Source organism: Pteronotus mesoamericanus, unplaced genomic scaffold (genome assembly GCF_021234165.1).
Source record: "Pteronotus mesoamericanus isolate MK-2021 breed Mesoamerican mustached bat unplaced genomic scaffold, CSHL_Meso_final scaffold_533, whole genome shotgun sequence".
NCBI classification, from domain to species: domain Eukaryota; kingdom Metazoa; phylum Chordata; class Mammalia; order Chiroptera; family Mormoopidae; genus Pteronotus; species Pteronotus mesoamericanus.
In genome coordinates this window covers 7,372,838-7,390,981 of record NW_026555320.1, presented here as the reverse complement: position 1 = coordinate 7,390,981, position 18,144 = coordinate 7,372,838, and positions in this window count along the sequence as shown.

The following is an 18,144-nucleotide window of genomic DNA, read 5'->3' as shown; positions in this document are numbered from 1 at the left end:
TGTATGGTCTTCAGTTTCTTCTCTTTCTTTTTAAACATTTTTATTTACTGATTTTAGAGAGAGAGAAGGGGGGGAGGGAGAGAGAAAGAGAAACATCCATTTGTGGTTCCACGTATTGATGCCTTCACTGGCTGATGCCTGTCTGTGCCTCAGCTGGGGATCGGCCCCGCAGCCTTGGTGCGTTGAGACGGCGCTCTAACCGCGTGAGCATCCACCCGGGGCTGGTCTTCCATTTCTTTATAAAGCGACTTTCCTGTTGAAGTTGGAACGAGTTGCTGTAGTTTTCATGTAGTGACCCCTAAAGAAACGAGGGAGGCATTTGCATAACTCCCAGGGAGCCCCTGAGAAGCCCATGGCTGAGATGAAGGGAATATGATAGGCGCTACTAAGCACCTCTGTTAATAGTAATGTTTTCAAGGAAGCAAAGGCGTCCTATCATGAGCCTCCCAAGTTTGCAAGGTCTGGCGGAACTGGCATCACTCCCAATAGGGCCCAAGAGAAATACAACGATGTTTCCCGGGGTCATCTGTCCCCCAAAGAGGCGCTTCTTTATGGAGAAATATTCTAACAAACCTGACGGTAAAGCGTAACCCCTGGGGGCCGCTCCTCTCGCAGACCCTGCTCTGGAGAGGAGCAGGTAATAAATAAGGTATTAGGCTGGATTTCCCGTTCAAATGTAATTGCGATTCCTGCGCAGACTCCGCTGGGGCGTTCGGAGGTGGCGTTGGCAGGTGCACAGAGGGGGAAGCATGGAGCCCCCCGGTGTGGCTGACTGCCAGCGACGGCCTGCGGGAGGGGGCGGGCGGCCCGTCCCCGGCCGCCCCGTCCCCAGGCCGCCCCGTCCCCGGCCGCCCCGTCCCCGGCCGCCCTGTCCCCGGCCGCCCCGTCCCCAGGCCTCCCCGTCCCCGGCCGCCCCGTCCCCGGCCTCCCCGTCCCCAGGCCTCCCCGTCCCCGGCCGCCCCGTCCCCAGGCCGCCCTCTGTACTGTGCGCAGGATGCTGCACAGCCACGGAGCAATCGTCAGCAAGTGTGCAATACACAAGACAGGTGGCTCTCAGTTTGAAGAAAAGCGTTGTATATAGTGAACTTTAACTCGTAGAAAATGCTATGGAAACAAGATTTTTTTAAAAAAAAATAACTCTTTATTTTTATTTCTGATTAACCTTTATTTGGCACTGGCTGTTGGCAGCAGGGTTCCGCCCCTGTCATCTCTTGCTTTCCCCTCTTTCCCGTAACTGATGGTTTTATGGGCTGGTATTTAATAGCCCAGCTGCAGAGATACCAGGAAACGTACCTACGCATGGGAAGAAAAATCCATTTATGATGCAAACACATGGTGAAGTCCTATGAAGTAGGGATCTTGTGTAACTGTAAGTCAGGCCTTTCTGCCTCCTTGTGAACGTGAGCGTTTCCTGTGCCGTTTATTGTTGTTATTGTTATTGTTAGTGTTACTATTATCAGCCTTCTGTTGCTGTTCTACGTCTGTTAACTCTGACGGAAGGTCCGGGGTGGGAGTCACCAGCTGGTTGTCTCTTTATAATTGCGTGGGACTGCAACAATCTAACAATTCCTACACCATAGAAATTTAAGCAGATGTAACTCAGGTCATAAAATGATTGTCGAGATGAAAAAAAAATCCAAGTCTTAGTTAATACTGAGAATCATCTTCTTCTTATCAACAAAGCACTGTGCGGAATTTCAAGATATTTTTAGAATGGAAGCTGAATTGCAAAACTTCTTTGTTTGTTTTCTCTGATGATCTCTTTTTATCTCTAATTCCTTAAATATTGAATTACCATTAACGTGTCCTTTACGCCCCGCCACGCGCGCGCACACACACAGTTTATCTGTGGAGTTTTCTGAGTTAGCCCAAAAAGAAAATGCGCCGTTATTTAGGACTTTGGTAGTGTTCAGCTTGGTTAGTTTTATTCTATTACATGGACCTTAAATCACTTGGGTAGTTTAAATGGTGTTTAAAAAAACCAAATTCAACAGTAAAGGTAAAGATCAAATTGTCTTTACTCAATAATTTATGAATCGGGCAGCATCCCATTCAGCAGGAAAGGACGGGCTTGTAAAGTCAGAAAGGCGAAGGGACAAGGAAGTCGTGAAACAAGGAAAGAAGCACTGCAGGCAAAGTCCCCGCCCCGGGGCGCAAAAGGGGACCCCTCAGGCAGAGCGCCTCGCAGGGCTGACCAGGCCACCCCGGCCGGACCACTGAGGTTCCCCTGTCCCGGGCGGTCAGCCCTGGGCGGCCAGGCCTCCAGCTGCGGCAGGAGCTCAGTCAGGGCTGCCGTGTGTGGCCCTCGTCCAGGTCACTGCGTCTGCATCTACCCATCCACGAGCCTCAGGAGATGAGCCATTTGCAAACAGGGCCGCGAGCGCTTCCTGCGAGGAAAGCTCCTTCCCGCAAACCCGTGCCTCTAGCAGGCGCCGAGTCGCTCCTCTGGCTCCTGGTGGCCCACCCAGCACCGAGCCGGGGGTGCTGCGGGGAGTGGAGGCCGGGGTCTCGGGTGCCAGGAGGACCACTCGTCTGTCGCAGGCAGGACCCCTGCCCCCTCCCACGCTCGCTGGCCCTGGCCCGCCCACCCTTCCCTCCTTTGGAGCTTCTCTCCCAGTTAAACCACGAAGGTGACTGTCCCTTAGCAGGGTCTCAGCCTTGGTCCCTAAGGGTCCGTCCCCTCTTCTAAGATCCATATTGGACTTTTCTAGCAACGGAGGCGATTCATCAAGAATCACAACCGTTCAATAAGAAAGGATGTTTCTGTCATTGGAGATCATTCCAAAGTAATTTCAGTCATATATCATCGAGCTCCATTTTAAATATTTATTTAAGTGCTTATCTGATCCGCTCAGCAGGGGCGGCCCCCGACCGGCGGGGGGCGGGGCGCTCTGCTGGCGCGCAGAGCGTGGCCCGGGACAGACGGCGGCCCAGGGGCAGCGCAGGGCCCGCTCCTCCTGGGCTGCGATTCCCTGCCGATGCTCCTCTCCTCTTCGAGCCAACCAGTCGGCCCGAGGGCCACTCGCCAGTTTGATTGATGCCCAGTTGATGCGTTCGTAGTTTATCTCGCTTCCGCCCCGGCTCCGGGCAGGGACGGACCGCATCGATTCACATGGTCCGTCTGGTCAACAGACGTGCGATTAGCGGGAAGGTCGCGTCCTCGGGGCCGGCCCTGGGCCCCTGCCAGGGTGGCTGCGGCCGCCTTGCGCCACCCTCCCCTCGGGCCACGTCTCCCTCCTTCGCGGCACGGTCCCTTCAGATTGTTTGTGTGCTCTGCTGGTTTCGTCGCGTGGCTCTGAACGGCGGCTGCATGCCTGGTACCGGGAGCTCAGTGAGCATCCTCTGTGAGCCCGGTGGCCACAAAGCGCCTCCTCGGGAAGGGTAAATGCTAGGGCGAAGAGCAGAGGGTCAGGAGCGGGTGCTCCAGGGTCAGGCCGCGGACGTGCCCCGAGCATAGGACGCCGCAGGCGCACGGGGAGGCGGCCCGGGACAGGCAGGGCCAGCGCTTGGCGTGCCGGTCGGGAGAGGCCTCCGTGGGCAGGTGCCGCGGGCCCCAGGAGCCGAGCGACAAGGAGCCGCCTGCCTCGCGAAGATCAGCAGCCAGAAGGGGAGCCCCGGGGGCACCTCAGCCCTCCCACGGGGGCGGGGGGCGGGAGGGCGGCCAGGGAAGCGGGGGCGGGGCCGTGGAGCCGGGCGCGGGGCGGGGGCGGGGCCGTGGCGGCCGGGGGGGCGGGGGCCGTGGAGGCCGGGGGCGGGGCGGGGCGGGGCCGTGGAGGCCGGGGGCGGGGCGGGGCGGGGGCGGGGCCGTGGAGGCCGGCAGGGAGCAGGTCGCAAGGGCCTTACTGGCCGACTCTAGTTCATATCGTGTTTTGAAGTCCAGTGGAAAGTCATGGTAGGGTTTTGACTCAGATTTCACCTGTCGGAATGTGCCTGCCCTGTAAGGGTGGGCATCGTAGTTCTCATCGTAGCCCCGAAGCCCAGGGCTTGGTAATGGGTGGCGGGTGGACGCCCGGACAGGCATATGGGTGGGTATGTGGGTGGGTGGGTGCAGGGGCACATGGACAGTGGGTGGGTGAGACGAGAGATACAGTGATGGACGGGCGGACGGGCGGATGGTGGCTGGGTGGGCGGGTTTAATGCAGTGATAAGTGGGCGGATACAGGGAGGGGTGGGTGGGTGGAAGGGTGGGTGGGTGGGTGGGTGGGTGAATGGTCAGACAAACGCATTAATGGCCCTCCATCCCTGTTGCTCTTTCATTTCAGTGAGTCCATGAAAAACAAAGCTTTAAGCCCGTTTGTTTTGCTTCGCTTTTCTAATATTAGAGTCCCATACTACTGCCTGGCATGGCACTTACATCCCTTGACAAAAGTAAGTTTTGAGTTGGAACCATCAGCCTCATTTGAATTTTCTCTACCCCGCGCCTTGAAGGCCACGTCCCTTCCCCTCCTGTCGCCAGGTGACATGTGACCGGCTCCACAGCTTGAGCGCGACAGCGTCCACCTCAGGTCTCTCGGATCCCGGTCGGAGAGTGACTGGGAAGGATCGTGTTGAGCCGGATGCCCCGGCTCAAAGACCAGGGGATCGGACTGCAGCCGCCCCAAGCAACGGGGGGACGGGCAGAGTGGCTTCAGCCTGGCTGACCCCTCCGGCAGGGCCTGGGGAGCCGGGGCCTGGGCTTGGGGGCTTGGGGGCAGCCTCCCGGCTGGGCGGGGAGCCCCCGAGCGCCGGGCCGCCTCAGCCCGGGGGCCGCTGCCTGCCTGAAAGTGTAGAGGTGGCAGCTCTCCCGGGAACCTTAGTATAAATAGTCGCAGTTCTTGATGGATTTGGAAAGTGAAAGTAAAATCAAGAGCATTGTGAGAGTAATTGAGACCAAGAAAAGTGAAAAATTAGAGCTTTTATCTCTAGCAGCTAGGAAATGTTTTAACTAGTACTGTTGGCATATCTTGGAAATCTACTTGATTTAAAGACACTACGTGTAAATTTAAATGGCACAAGGGTTGTGGCCACCTTCTACAAAAGGCCCACAGAACATGCTCAAAAGTGACATCCCACGGTTGTGGGGTGTCACGCGGACGTGGGAGATGCTCAGCTGGACGCTCACCGGCCGGACGGAGAGACGAACGAAGGAAAGGTCTGCTCCTGTTCCGATTTCATTTGGGTCTGAAACCCGTAATTCCATAACTTTCAGCTCAGCTTGGCGACCCCCTTCTGCATGTGCCCTGTGACCTTGGCGAGGTCAGAGAGAGAGAAGGCAGGGGTCAGCCCGAGGAGGGGGCCGTCGTACAGGTGCCCTGCTCCTGTGCTCGGCCGCCCTCGACGGAGGGGAGAGGCCCGCCTGCGCCAGGCGCCCCGCTGGCCACTGTGCGCGTCACCGTGAGCCCTGCCGCCCGCGCACGGCACGCGGGTGTGACTTCAACGCAGAAGCTGCCGTCCCCTCCCCAGCCCCCAGAGCGTGGGAGAACTTTGTCGCTGTCTCATTGAACTGGCACCTCCCTTCGAGGACTGGTCTTACTCAGACCAGCTATTTTCTCGTTCTCTCCCCGACGGCTTTCTCTCGAATTCAGCAAACTCTGTCTCCCAGGCCATCACCCTGCCGCTCCTGCGGGCCTCCGCCCTCGCTCCCTGTGCGGAGTTCAGCGCCTGAGTTGGAGCCGGTCCGGGCGCGGGTGAAACGCCCCTGCTATAAATGAACGCGCCTTCCGTCGGGCGCCTGGACGAGTCACGTCGGCACGTGCTTTGCTGCAGCGTCGTGTGGGCCAAGTGTCCGTAATTGTTCGCTCTGAAAATGACGGCGCTGGCTGTGTCTCGTGGGGCCGGGCGGGTGGGCGGGCGGACTCTTCTCCGAAGCCGGCGGAAAGCGCCGACAGCCGGCCTGGCGGCCTTGTGAGGGGAGGGCCGTCCTTCCCTCCCCTCCTGCCCGCTCCCTCAGTCCGGAGGCCGCTGCGGGTTGGTAAGCTGCTGTGTGGTCAGCGAGCACGGCCCGTTCCGGGCGCGCCAGACCACGGGGCAGGGTCTGCCTGCCCTCTGGCTCCGCGGCGGGGCCCACGGGAGATAGATGACAGTAAAGTTATCGTTAAGAGTGATAAAGACATAATCATCATTTTTCTATCGATCATTAATTCCATATGAGTGGAGCAAAAGTATGTCCTTAAACAGCCTAAAAAGCGTGTATGAGTAGCTTCTCTTATTTAACGTAGTATATTTATACTATACATTCTTTTGAATACTTATTTGTTGTCCGTCTCTACTATTACCATGCAGTATTCACAAGAACATCACATTTTTGTTTTATATGTAGGACGAGACCTAGGAGAATACAGGAGAGCTGTTTTCACTATTGTGTCTATAATAATGAGATATCACATATACATGATTTTACATATACAGGGTGGACAAAAGTAGGTCTACAGTTGTGAGTATGTAACAGTTCATTGTTGTGTTATTATTTATTCATTACTGTATTATTTTCCAAAGGAACAACTGCAAACCTACTTTTGCTCAGCCTTGTCCAGTATACAGAATCTCTATACTCAGTGACTGTTTGAAGGACGTTATTGAGCCCGTATTATGTGTTGGGTTTTGTCACGCGTACGTCAGATGCATTACTCCTCTCAGTCCCTCACGGTCTGCGTGAAGGGTAGACACTGTTGCGACCCTCGTTGTAAGAACAAGGCGGGCTTGCTGAAGGTTGTTCAACTCCCAGAAGGCGGAAGTGAGAGTTAGGTCCAGGCCTGGCAGACACAGAGCAAATGCCCTTAACCCATGTGACGTGTCTCCCTCGACATCGTTGCCTGAAAGGAACTTGCGTGGGGACGTGCAGGCAGGATTGTGCCGGGGACAAGGGCAGTGGCGTGGTGAGATTGTGCGGCAGCCCCAGCTCCGAGCAGGCGGGGAGCTGGGGGCGGGGCGGGCGGGGGATGCAAGCTCAGGGCTGTGGAAGGGGCGCGAGTCCCTAGCACGGGGCAGGTGGTCCAGTGGCCAGAAGGCAGTGCCAGGAACCACAGTCTGTGAAGCCAGAGAGCCGTGGACCCAGGCGTGACTTGGCGCGTGCTCATCGCTCAGGAGGTGGCAGGGGGGGCGACCCAGGTCCCCGGACACCGTTCTCTTCTGCCGCAGTGACCGGGGTGTGATGCTAGGACTGCTCAGGGCCAGCTCCAGAAACCCAGCTCAGATGGCTTTGAGAACTACCCTCTCTCTCGCCAGCATCCAATGAAATGCCAGGACGCCGCCGAGGGTCCGGCCAGGGCACGGAGAGCGTCCTGCGCGGGGCCTGTGCTGGGGCTTCGAAACTGACAGCCCCTCCCTCCGAGGGGCGCGGAGAAGGGAGACAGGTCTCAGAATGGACAGGGCAAAGGACACGCACAGTCCCGTACGGACCGCAGTGCGGCAGCGGGGTCCCCGTCCCCCAGACGTCCCCGAGCCGCTGCTGCAGCCCGAGGCGGGCCCATGCTTCCTCGGGCAGCCGCTGTCCTCACCCGTTGCGCCGCCGCGCAGGCCAGCCTGCACTTGGCGCGCAGCTGACCGGTGGATGTGCAGGAGAGGGTCCGTGAGCGAGAGGCCCCATGTGACCATGAGGGGCTGTCGCACCCCGCGGCAGGCGCTTCCCGTTAAACTTGCAGCCTGGCCCCGGGCCTCTCTCTCCTTGGCGGCCGCTTTCCACTTCCACAGAGAGGAGCACGGTCTTCAGAGAGCTTGGAACATCGGCGTGACTCCCCGCACAGAGAGCGATGCTGGGAGCCAGGGGAACCCTGGGACCTCGACCCGCCGTCCCCAGCCAGGGTGGCGTTTGGGGCCCGCGAGGTGCCCAAGGGAAAACAGGTGGAGAGAGGCGTTGTCGGACTCTGGGTCCCTGCCCGAAAGGGAGCCGCACCGGCCCAGAGCAGGTGGACGCACTGCAGGGAGCGGCGGGTCGGGGAGCCTGCGGGGCGTGTTCGGAGGCCCCAGTGCGGCCGGAGAGCGAGCGGAAGTGGGGACGCACAGGAAGCGGAGATGTGACCTCTCTGATAGAGCGTCAGACCCTGCTGTGTAGTCCAACAGGAGAAGGACCGACAGACAAACACCTGAATTCCTAGAGTGAGTTAGAAGACCCTGATTGGGCTCCAGGCATTTTTTCTGTTATTCACATTTAATAATGTATATTTTCACCCTAACCCGTGCGGCTCAGTTGGCTGGGCGTTGTCCCTCCTGCAAAACGAAAGGTTGCAGGTTCACACCCCGGTCAGGGCACATGCCCAGTGGGGGGTTTGGTCCCCAGCAGGGCGCGTAGGAACAGCAGTCGATGTTCCTCTCTCACATTGCCGTTTCCTCCTCTCTCTCAAAAAATAATAATGCATATATTTTTTCGTGTGTCCAGCTATGAGACTCTGAGGAGTAGGGACAGAAGAGGAGGCGACTTTGTGTTTTTAAAAGTTCAGGGTTCATGTCCGTTCTCGACACGGTGCCTTAGAGCAGCAGGCAGCCGGACACTTCAGTGGTGGCATTTCCCGGGGGCAGGGCCTGCTGGCCTCCCCCTGCTCCCCGCCCAGGGCCTTGCGGCTGCAGAGGGGCTGAGCAGCGGAACACCCTGGAGGGCTGATGCGCGGGGCTCGGTCACTGGGGTGCAGGGTCCCTGCGGAAACGGACGTGGGGGACCGGGCTTGCACCAGACCGCCCTCCCGTCCCCGGCAGGCTCCGCGGGCGCCGAGCCTGGCCCGTGTCCGGGAGTGTCCTGGGCACGCGTGCGGGGCTGGGCCTGCTGAGCCCAGCGGCCTGTCTGAGGCGGGCGGAGCGAGGCAGGTGCAGGACCCGCCTTTCCTCGACGGGAAGGCAGGAGGGCGGCCCCGGGGGTGTGCTCTGCCCCAGAGGAGCCTGGAGAGGGAAGGGAAGGGATTGGGTTCTCCCGCCCCCATTAATCAATCTGATTTATGAGCCTAGTGGAAACGTATCCTTAAGCATTGAAATACCGATGACCTTGGAACCAGGGGCACTATTGCCCAGATACGGCTCGAGTCTAAATTTAATTTTTATTACTGTAGATAATAGCTTACATGGGCCTTACGGTGACATCACTAGCACTCTAAAATTTAATTTTATTTTTAGAGCTTCTGTTAATGTCCTTTGCAGGATTATACAATCTGGGGCATCAGCAGTGAGCTTCCTGCATTTTCTATTCATTATGATTTGGAATAAGCAGGAACGAGGTACTTTGCATATTAAAACAGTTTTGAGTTTAGGTTCTTCATTTAAAATGAACCCCAAAGGCTGGAAATCAGTATTCTCTTAGCACCAAATTATTTATATGCCTTTATGTGTCTATCATGAACATATACACTAATTTATTATGTACTAATATTACTATTTTATATACTAATACCTATGGGTTACTCTTTTTTTCTTTTATTGGTGTTGGTTTTTCCATAATAATTAGCTACTGCGATTATATTGCCCTAATGTGTATATCCTCACAACAGTTTCAAAATACCTATGTTTTGATGCAAGATATATTTTCTTTACTGTGTGTATTTTTCCTGAGTTGTTTGTTATGAAGTGTTTCATGTTTTTTGTCCTGTACCTTCTGTATCCTGATTATATTTGTGATACGCCTTCTCATCTCTAGTAAATCCCTTAAATTAGTAGGAAAGCCTGCCCACAGTTTTGAGAGCCACTACCCCAACGTGCCAAATGCTTTTGTAAATTTAACCCATTCGCCTCCTTCCCTCGTGGGCCAAATCCGGGAATTTGGGGCAAGACTGAACTCTGTTTTCCGTGGGACATGCTTGCGAAGGGCGAGCCGTGCTATCGGCTCTTCGTTCTCTCCGTCATCCTGAGCCTCTCCCGCTCAGTTATCTCAGTGGGCGAGGCCGCGGCGAGGCTGCTGTGCGGTGACGCTCGCAGGGGCCGGGAGAGGGTGGCAGAGCAGGGAGCGTGCGGAGCGGGGACAGGCCAGCCACCGCGGGCGGCCCTGTGTTCCCCGCGGGACAGGCGCGCGGGCAGCACTCCGAGCTGCACCTGGCAGACCAGCGCCGGGCAGACCTCGGCCGGCAGGCGCGCGGGGTCGCCTGCGCTGTGCGCGTCACCTGGATTCCCCAGCCGTGGCGGCGATTTCCTGCCCTGACTGCCCGACCTCGTGGGCCTTCCCGGGGCTTCAGAGAGACCCCCCCGGGGGAGGGGCTTCGCCTGGCAGGACAGCCTGGCGCACACAGTGCCGGCGGGGCCTCCCCTCTCAGGGCAGCGGGAGCTGGTCATTCCTGCGCCCCGGGCCCATAACGTCTGGTGGGGAGGGGTTGGGGTTAGGGCTGGGGTGGCGGGGGAATGCGCAGAGGTTCCTGAACCTCAAATGCACCCAGAGTTGAGTCTTGCGTTTTTCCACTGAACTGGGGTTCATCGTCCGCGACTGGCAGGCTTCTCACCCTTCGGAACCAAGCCTGTGTTGACGTGCCTGCTGGCGCTGGGCGGGGAGAGGGGCCGAAGCAGAGGGCACCCAGGAGACGGCCTCTGGCCAGCCCTTGCTCAGCCCTGCTGGGACGGGGGCAAGGTCCCACTGGAACAGGGCAGTGCGGGGGGCGGGGGGGGCCACAGGACCCAGGGCAGCTCAGGGAGGAGCCGGCAGCGCAAGGCGCGTCCTGGCTGTGCCCGGAGTCCTGAAACCGCCGCCTCCCCGGGCAGCGATGCCGGTGGGCATCCCGCAGCCGTTGGTGGCTGTGCCCCACCGTGCGTTTCTGACTTGGCCCACGTTCCGCCTCAGCAGTTGCTCTCAGTGTTCATCTGCATGAGACGGGGCGGCAGAGCGGGGGCAGGGATGGCGCATCGGGGCATTTGCCGTGTTTCCAAGGGAAATGATCGTGATAAATGACAGTGACCTAATTTGTGGATAATCTTGTTGCATAAAATAATCTACTGGTTTGTAATTATGAGACGACTCCATGAAGAAAAAGAGGCAATCAAGTCAGAATCATCAAGTTAGAGAATAAAATATGTCTGGAACTTTTCAAATTAATCTATTAACTTACAGTGAACGCTCATGTGAATTCCAAACATTTTATAATATTTTGAGGGAATAGATGTTCATTTATTTGTCACTAAAATTCAAATAAATAAAAATAAAAAATTAGCAAAAATAAAATTCAGAAGAATAGCAGCAATCCCTCCAAAAGTGATCACTGCATTACAAAGTACTTTCACATACATAAAGCATCATTTTAAAAGACATGCGGTAGTGAGGCAAAGTATAATCAAGTATATTTTATTTTTTAAAATTTGAATGGCAGTTGACATGCAATATTATATTAATTTCAGGTGCACAGCACAGTGGTAGACATTTATGTAACTTACAAAGTGACCCCCCACCCAAAGTCCAGTAACTGTAAAGATGAGGAAACTGAGGCTTGCTGAGGTTCGATACCACAGAGCTTTTCAGAGGCAGAGCTAAGCAATTTATCTCCCACTTTATGTTCATTAACAAAACAAAAATAAAGTAACGCGGGGACGAGGGTTCTGGGAGATTTTAGTGCACTCATTTAATCACGAGTTGGATTGTAGAGAATTAGACTCTGACTATCCACAAAGCACGAGAGGCTGGAGAAACGTCTGACTCGAAGGAGGACACGATGCTGTAAAATCGCCACGGCTCCCGTAGGCAGGGTGCACTGCGGTTCTGGTTAACAGACAAAGTCGTTAGATGATTAGGCTTGTACGAATTATATGAAAATGTGTTTATAAATTCTAACTGAAATCTGGAAGTTACGGGAAAAGAATATCAGACTTGCACAGGGTGACTATGGAAAACGCTGAAGCGGTTTGTTTCCCTGCTGGCCGCTGGACTGAGTGTTTTATGGCGCCTTCGCTCGGATGTCTCAGACCCGGCGAGGTGAGAACCGAGCCACAGAGCGGTTCGCAGGCCTCCTTTTGGGTCACAAGCCAGTGAGGGTGGGACCCATGCGGGCCAGTTCCAGAGTCTGTACACTGTGTTCTTCACAGTTCCGGCTTTAGTACCATTACTGGTATTTGGGTATGTTTCAAAAGTATTTAGATATTATTTTTAATACTCTTTATTAGTTTTGTTTCTTAATAACAAAAATTATGTAATAAAATCACATTCCAGAGTACATTACAAAACAAAATTAAACGCAGTGCACGCACGAGGTGAGAAATCCATGCAGTAAAGAAATAGAGACAATTGTTATGACTCTTTCCCTGGAAAAAAACATTGCATTTCCAAGTAACTGCCCCGGGTGCTCCCACATCGCGCGGGGCGCCTGAGTCCCATCGGTTTCCTGGGGACGCCGCCTCGGAGGCGCAGACCTGGCCGCGGACCGGACGCCGCGGAGGGCGCACTGCTGCGCTCAGACTCCCAGGCACAGTTCTCGGTCGCCCGCTGCGGAGTCTGCGCTCCGCCCCCTGCACCGGCTCCGGCCGGCAGCTTCCTCGGCCTCGGTGCAGGCCCCCCTGGGCCCGTGGCCACGGCAGGCACGTGGGCCCCTCCTCTCAGGACAAGCCTCCGTCCCTGTCTGATGCCCAGTGTGTTAACCGTCTCCAGAGTTGGGAAAGCGCCAGGCACTCTGACCCCCCTGGGGCGCTTTCTCTGTCTGCACGGGTGTCTCTCACACTGTCGGCGGGAGGGGGTACAGGTGCCCTCATGCTGCACTTAGAAGCACTCTGCTTTGCGGTCATTTCTGAGAGATCCCTGCTCAGACCAGACACCTGCCGCCGGCCACGGGGATCTTGAGCGCTAACGAGGTCCGCGGTGCAGACAGCACGTTGCGAGGATGCGGGCTGGGCAGGCTTCCACCATCCAGTCTGACTCCGGCAGTGCTTTCCGGCCGGGGCGCCACAAGGATGAAGCAGGCAACACCCGCCTGTTTCGTCAGGGGCACTGACCTCCTTTCCCGGAGGTTGTCAAATTAAAAAAAAAAAAAAAAAAAAGAAAAAGACAACCACCAATACAATAATAGCCATCCGGAGTGAGTGAATCAAAACTACAACTATTTCTGTTGCAGAAGTTTAGTAATTAGTTTCTGCGTGCCATGAGGTGAGCAAGGTCGGAACCACTGGGGCGGAGCCCTTGAGACCGCAGCTTCCGCGCAGCCCCGGGTCGGAGGCTGAGCCGCGGTCTCTTGCTTGGAGTAATTTATTATCCGGAGGTGTGTCCGCACTCATAGCATTTGACCACATTTTAATCCCACTCAGCTGCTATGAATTAAACCAAGCCGTAAAGTTATAATGTATGACTTCATCTTTATACCAATATAAGCTCATATTAGCCAATAAAATGAAATGTGTTTTTGAGAAATGAAATGGGTTCTGCCTAACCCGGAGATACATATCTTCCTTGTATATAACAGACCGATAATGTAAGTCAAGCTCAGCTTTTTCTTTTATCTTCTTCAGTAAGAGATTTATGTTAGAAGAGAAATCCCTAATTACCAGGTGATGCACTTGAGTTTTGATGCCTTTGCAAAGTCTGAAGATATCAATTAGGCATTATCTACTTATTCCCTCTTATAAAATGCTAAAAGTGATCATTTGGGGGTGGATGTGCTTGTTTTACCAAAGAGCTTTTCAAGAATGGATTTCCCCCACAAGTCAGTGCGCACAAACGTCTCTGATATCTTTGCGTAGGGATAAAGGTCTTGTTTTTATTAAGATTATTTTTATAGGCAGAGATTCTTCTTGGCTCCCTTTTAATGGAGTTTGTGATGGGAAAAATGCAAATGAGGCCATGACAGTAAGCGCCTGGCCTGGGACCGCGATGCGGGGCCTTTGCTTTGCCGCGAGCCTCCCCGCGCACATTTTCTTTATTAGTGACTTTTGGAATATTGGATCTTTAATCTGCATTAGAGTGTGTAATTCTTCCCACCTGGTGTGCCTTGCCTACCACCCTTTGTGTGTGCACTTGTGTGGGGGGTGTGTGTGTGTGTGTACATGTGTGTATGTGTGTGTGGTGTGTATACATATATACATATGAGAGGGGACCCAAAAAACCAATTATCTTCTGGAGGGTGGACCCTTGTGGTACAGGCTTCCCCGCCCGGTGGGTGTTCTAGGAACCCACCTGGACCAGTGTGCCAGCTGGCGGTGTTGTGAGAGGCTGCGTTCGTATTCGTGAATTTGTTTTGAAGACTCGTTCAACAGATTTGCCCGTTTCATGACGGGTGATTTACAAGTGCACTTGCCTGCACCGCAATGAGCGTTGAGCAGTTTTTGACCCAAAACGGCACGACCCCCGGGCCCCACCCTCCTGGTTCACCCGATCTCATCCTAAGTGTCTTTTTTGTTTGTTTGTTTCCCTGGATGAAACAAGGTCCTCAAAGGAAACGTTTTGCCGACGTGGAAGAGGTGAAACAAAAAAACGGCAGAAGGACTGAAAGGCATCAGAACCGGCGGGCTCCAAGCCCAGGCCCCGAGGCTGACCCAGCCGCTGGCGGCCACGCAGCCTCTGGGGCCAGAGTCCGTGGCCTGACCCGGGGTTCACAGTGAGGAGAGGGGCCCCGCACCAGAGGCGTTTATTTGCAATGCCTGGGGAACGTCTTAGCGGCCACAGAGCAGAGGACTCTCCTGGAATCTAGTTGTGAGGGTCAGGGGTGCTGCTAACCGTCCTGCAGCGCACAAGGCAGGGCCAAGAATCGTTTGCTGTAATATCTTCACAGCATCGGACACCCTCGTCTGGTCCCCGGGCTGCGCCGGCTTCGGCGCCACCAGCGTATCTGGGGACAGGCTCTTGGTGTGGTCTTCCCCGGCTGAGGGAGGCGCACGGGCCCCCAGGGGCTTGCCGAGGTGGCTGCGACCCCGGGTGTGGCCTGCGCCCGGGCCCCCGCAGTGAATGCCGCGGAGCCCGAGCGGTTGAGTCTCGGGCTGGGATGGCAGCGCGGCAGCCCCCTGGGGGAGGGAGAGGGAAGCAGCCGCCCGGCGCAGGCCTGTGCACTTGGCCCGGGGGGAGGCCGCGGGCTCGGCAGATCCAACGCGCCCTGCCTCGGGAGCTCAGCTCAGTGACAGCTTCGGCAGCAGGTCTGGACGCAATTAAAAGGCAGAATAAAAGTATTTTTATATCTACATTGTATGTTTCTCCCCAGAGTTTCCAAGTGTAATTACCTGTGAATTTCCTCCAGAAACCTTCCGCTGTCTAGTCTTCCCTTTGGTCACCAGCTAGTGGAGAGCGGGCGGAAGTCCAGCGTGCATGTCACTCCAGGAAATGCTGACGTCCACGCCAAGCAGAGCAAGTCTCCTGGTCGCTCCTGCGGTGCTGTGTTCTTCGTTGCCCCTCGGTGACCCCACGCAGGAGAACCGGCCTGCCTCCCCCGCCCCTTGCTCCCGGCTCTCATGCCCCGCGTGGTTTGGTCTGCTTTGTGGAGAACGCAGTGGGGATGCGATGGAGGCTCCGCCTTCAGGAGACACCCCTGGCCCGAACGTGAACCCGGGAACCTCCGCGGCGGCGCCGTTTCAGGGAAGGCAGGTGCACGCACTCCGAGTTCACGTGAAAGGGGGCGGGCGCCAGGCGTCAGGGGGCAGGAGGAGAGAACGATCCAGGACAGAGACTTGGTTACACGGCCGTGACCCAGGACCAGGCTTTGTTCACAGACTTCCTTCTGCAGGTTAGAGGCCCCGCGCGAGCGCCCGGCAGACCTGCCTGAGAGCCCTGGTTCCGTCGCACGCGGCTTCGGGGCCTGGGCCCGTCCGTTTACTTCTCAGCATGAGGCGCCCCGACGATCGGGTCGCAGCGTTCCCCTGAGGCCTCCGCCCGCTCACACGTCGCTGTCACTGCTGCCGTGGTGTCCGCCTCGCGGAGGTCCACACAGTGTCACGCCGACTTCCCTCCCGCGAATTTGCGTGGGGTTCTCTGCGTAGCCACACCCCCGCTCCCTCGCTCACGTTCCCCAGAATCGACGGCCGTCTGCTCAGCAGGAAGGTCGTGTCAGTCACAGCCACGTTAGCAGAAAGAAAGGAGAAGCAAAGGAAATTCTAATAAACCATTTCATTTAACCCATATGTCCAAAATAGTATCATTTTAACACGGGATCCACGCAGAACTTATTAGTGGGGGGTCCCCCATTTTTTTTTCTGTTTGAAGTCTTTGGAGCCTGGGGGCCCCCTGCGGGTGCGGCCCATTGCGGGCCGCGCTGCCCCGTCCCCGTTTCTGGGGCGCTGCTCTATCGGGAGCCACCCCCTCCCTCTGCTCTGAAGCAACGAAATCGTGAGCCTCACCCATCTTTGTAACTGTGTTATCATTCAGGTCCTGTGGGAACACCAATGTCCAAAGGCAGAAGACAAAGAAATAAGCGGAGAGGCAGGAAGCTCTCTGTTAAACGGGCTGACGTTTTTCTTAAGCCCCTGATTTTAAGGTCTGTGATAAAACTTCACCGCGAGGGCAGGCTGGCGAAATAAAAATACATCCTACAATGCAAACCCCAGATTCGGCTCTCTGTCCCTCAGCTGAAACGAGAGCCTGCAAACCCACCAAGTTATAACATCAAAGGCAGATGAACACAAGGGTGCAGGATAAACGTTTGCCAGATAGAACAGCTTTTCTTTATGTCAGTCTTTATATAAAAGATACCGTTTGATTTAAGAGAAAGGTGTTCTTTGATAGGAATGACTTGCCCTTCGCCGGGCCCCGGTCTGTGCCTGGGCTCCGGGAGGGGAGGCCTTCGTGGGGAAGCTGAGTGTATAAGCCAGGACGGGCACGCTCCGGTGTTGGGCTTCGCTTCCAGCCTCGTCACAGAGGGCCTTGGACTCCTTCCCACCTCCAGGATCCTCGGAAGTCATGTTCGCACCCCGGCTGGCAGGCTGCGGTCCTGCACCTCTCTGCCCGGTAAACTGAGCTGGGTTTCCACGTGAGGCTCACCGTCTTCGACTCCTGCTGAGCCCGCGTGCTCTGCCCTCACCGTCGAGTCCACTGGGCCCCGGGGTGTGCGGGCACCATGCGGTGTTTTTGTTCGTCAGCTCAGCATTGGAACGAACTGTCTCATGCGGTTGCTATTTTTAAAAGAAATGCCTATCATGTTAGTAGAACTCGCAAGTCCACGCTGGAACCACGCCCTTTCCCGTACACTGTATGTTTTTAAATGGCTAACTCGAGTCAGGGGCAGGGTAGCCTGACCGGAGACACACATGTGCTCTCGCACGTTGTAATGAACAGCGGGCACAGTGGGAGAGTCCGCAGCGACGTGGACGCCACCTTGCGTTTTCTGCCTACGGAAAAGGTGAGCCACCCAGGAAAGAACGCACTTCGGTTATAACCTGCCACAGAGAACCGCGTAAACCACTTCGCCCCTCCTGAAAGGGGAGTCCGTAATTATTCCTGAAATAGCTTCTGTAATTAAGTTACTTGTCTAATGTGAGAAAGAAAATGAAAGATCTGCAGTGAAGGTCAGAACTAAAGGCGCATATTGTGCTGTACGTTTTGTTGCACTTTATTAAGTTCAAGCATTTTTTATTACATAGAGGCATTTTGTAATTGGAGCTTTTATGTGATATATATATGGATATATATAAAAAATATTTTTATCCATTCTTCTTCTCCCTCCAAAAGGCAATAGCGTACTACCAGCAGTCTTGTAAGAACATCCTCCAATTTTAAATGAAGTCCACTCAGAAATAAAGCTCCGACACAGAAAAGCAAGGCATGCGTCGGCCTTCATGAAGAACGGTGCCCGCAGCAGCCGAGCGGGACCCCCATTGTGTGCCCCTGGGGGCGGAGCAGGCTGGGCGTCCAGCGCGGCGGGCCCAGGGCCGCGGCTCTCACTCCGGCTCCGCCTGTCCCGTCTGGAGACAGGTGGCTCACGTGAGGTTCAAGTTACGGGCTGAGGCCCGGTTGAGCCAGGGCGTCTTCTTGTCCCAGGTGTTAGAGTTTCTCCTCTTCCACCCCCAGGTCTGCTTCTGCTCGAGACAGAAGGATGGTCCGAGGCCTTCCAGGGGCTCAGAGCCTAATGAGGGCGACCCCGCGTAAACGCAGGCGAGGCCTCACGAAGCACGCCGGGATCGCGAGCTACGCCGCAGGTCGCGGTCGGTCCTTTCGGGAGCGGGGCTCACTGCGGTGATTTGGAAGTGGCCCGTGTGTGTTCCGATCTTGCAGTGGGCGAGGTCAAAAGCAGAAAGAGGCGGACGCACCAGGGAATCGAACCGCGTCATGCCCTCCGCGCACTAACCCAGCGCTACCTGGAGCCACCAGTG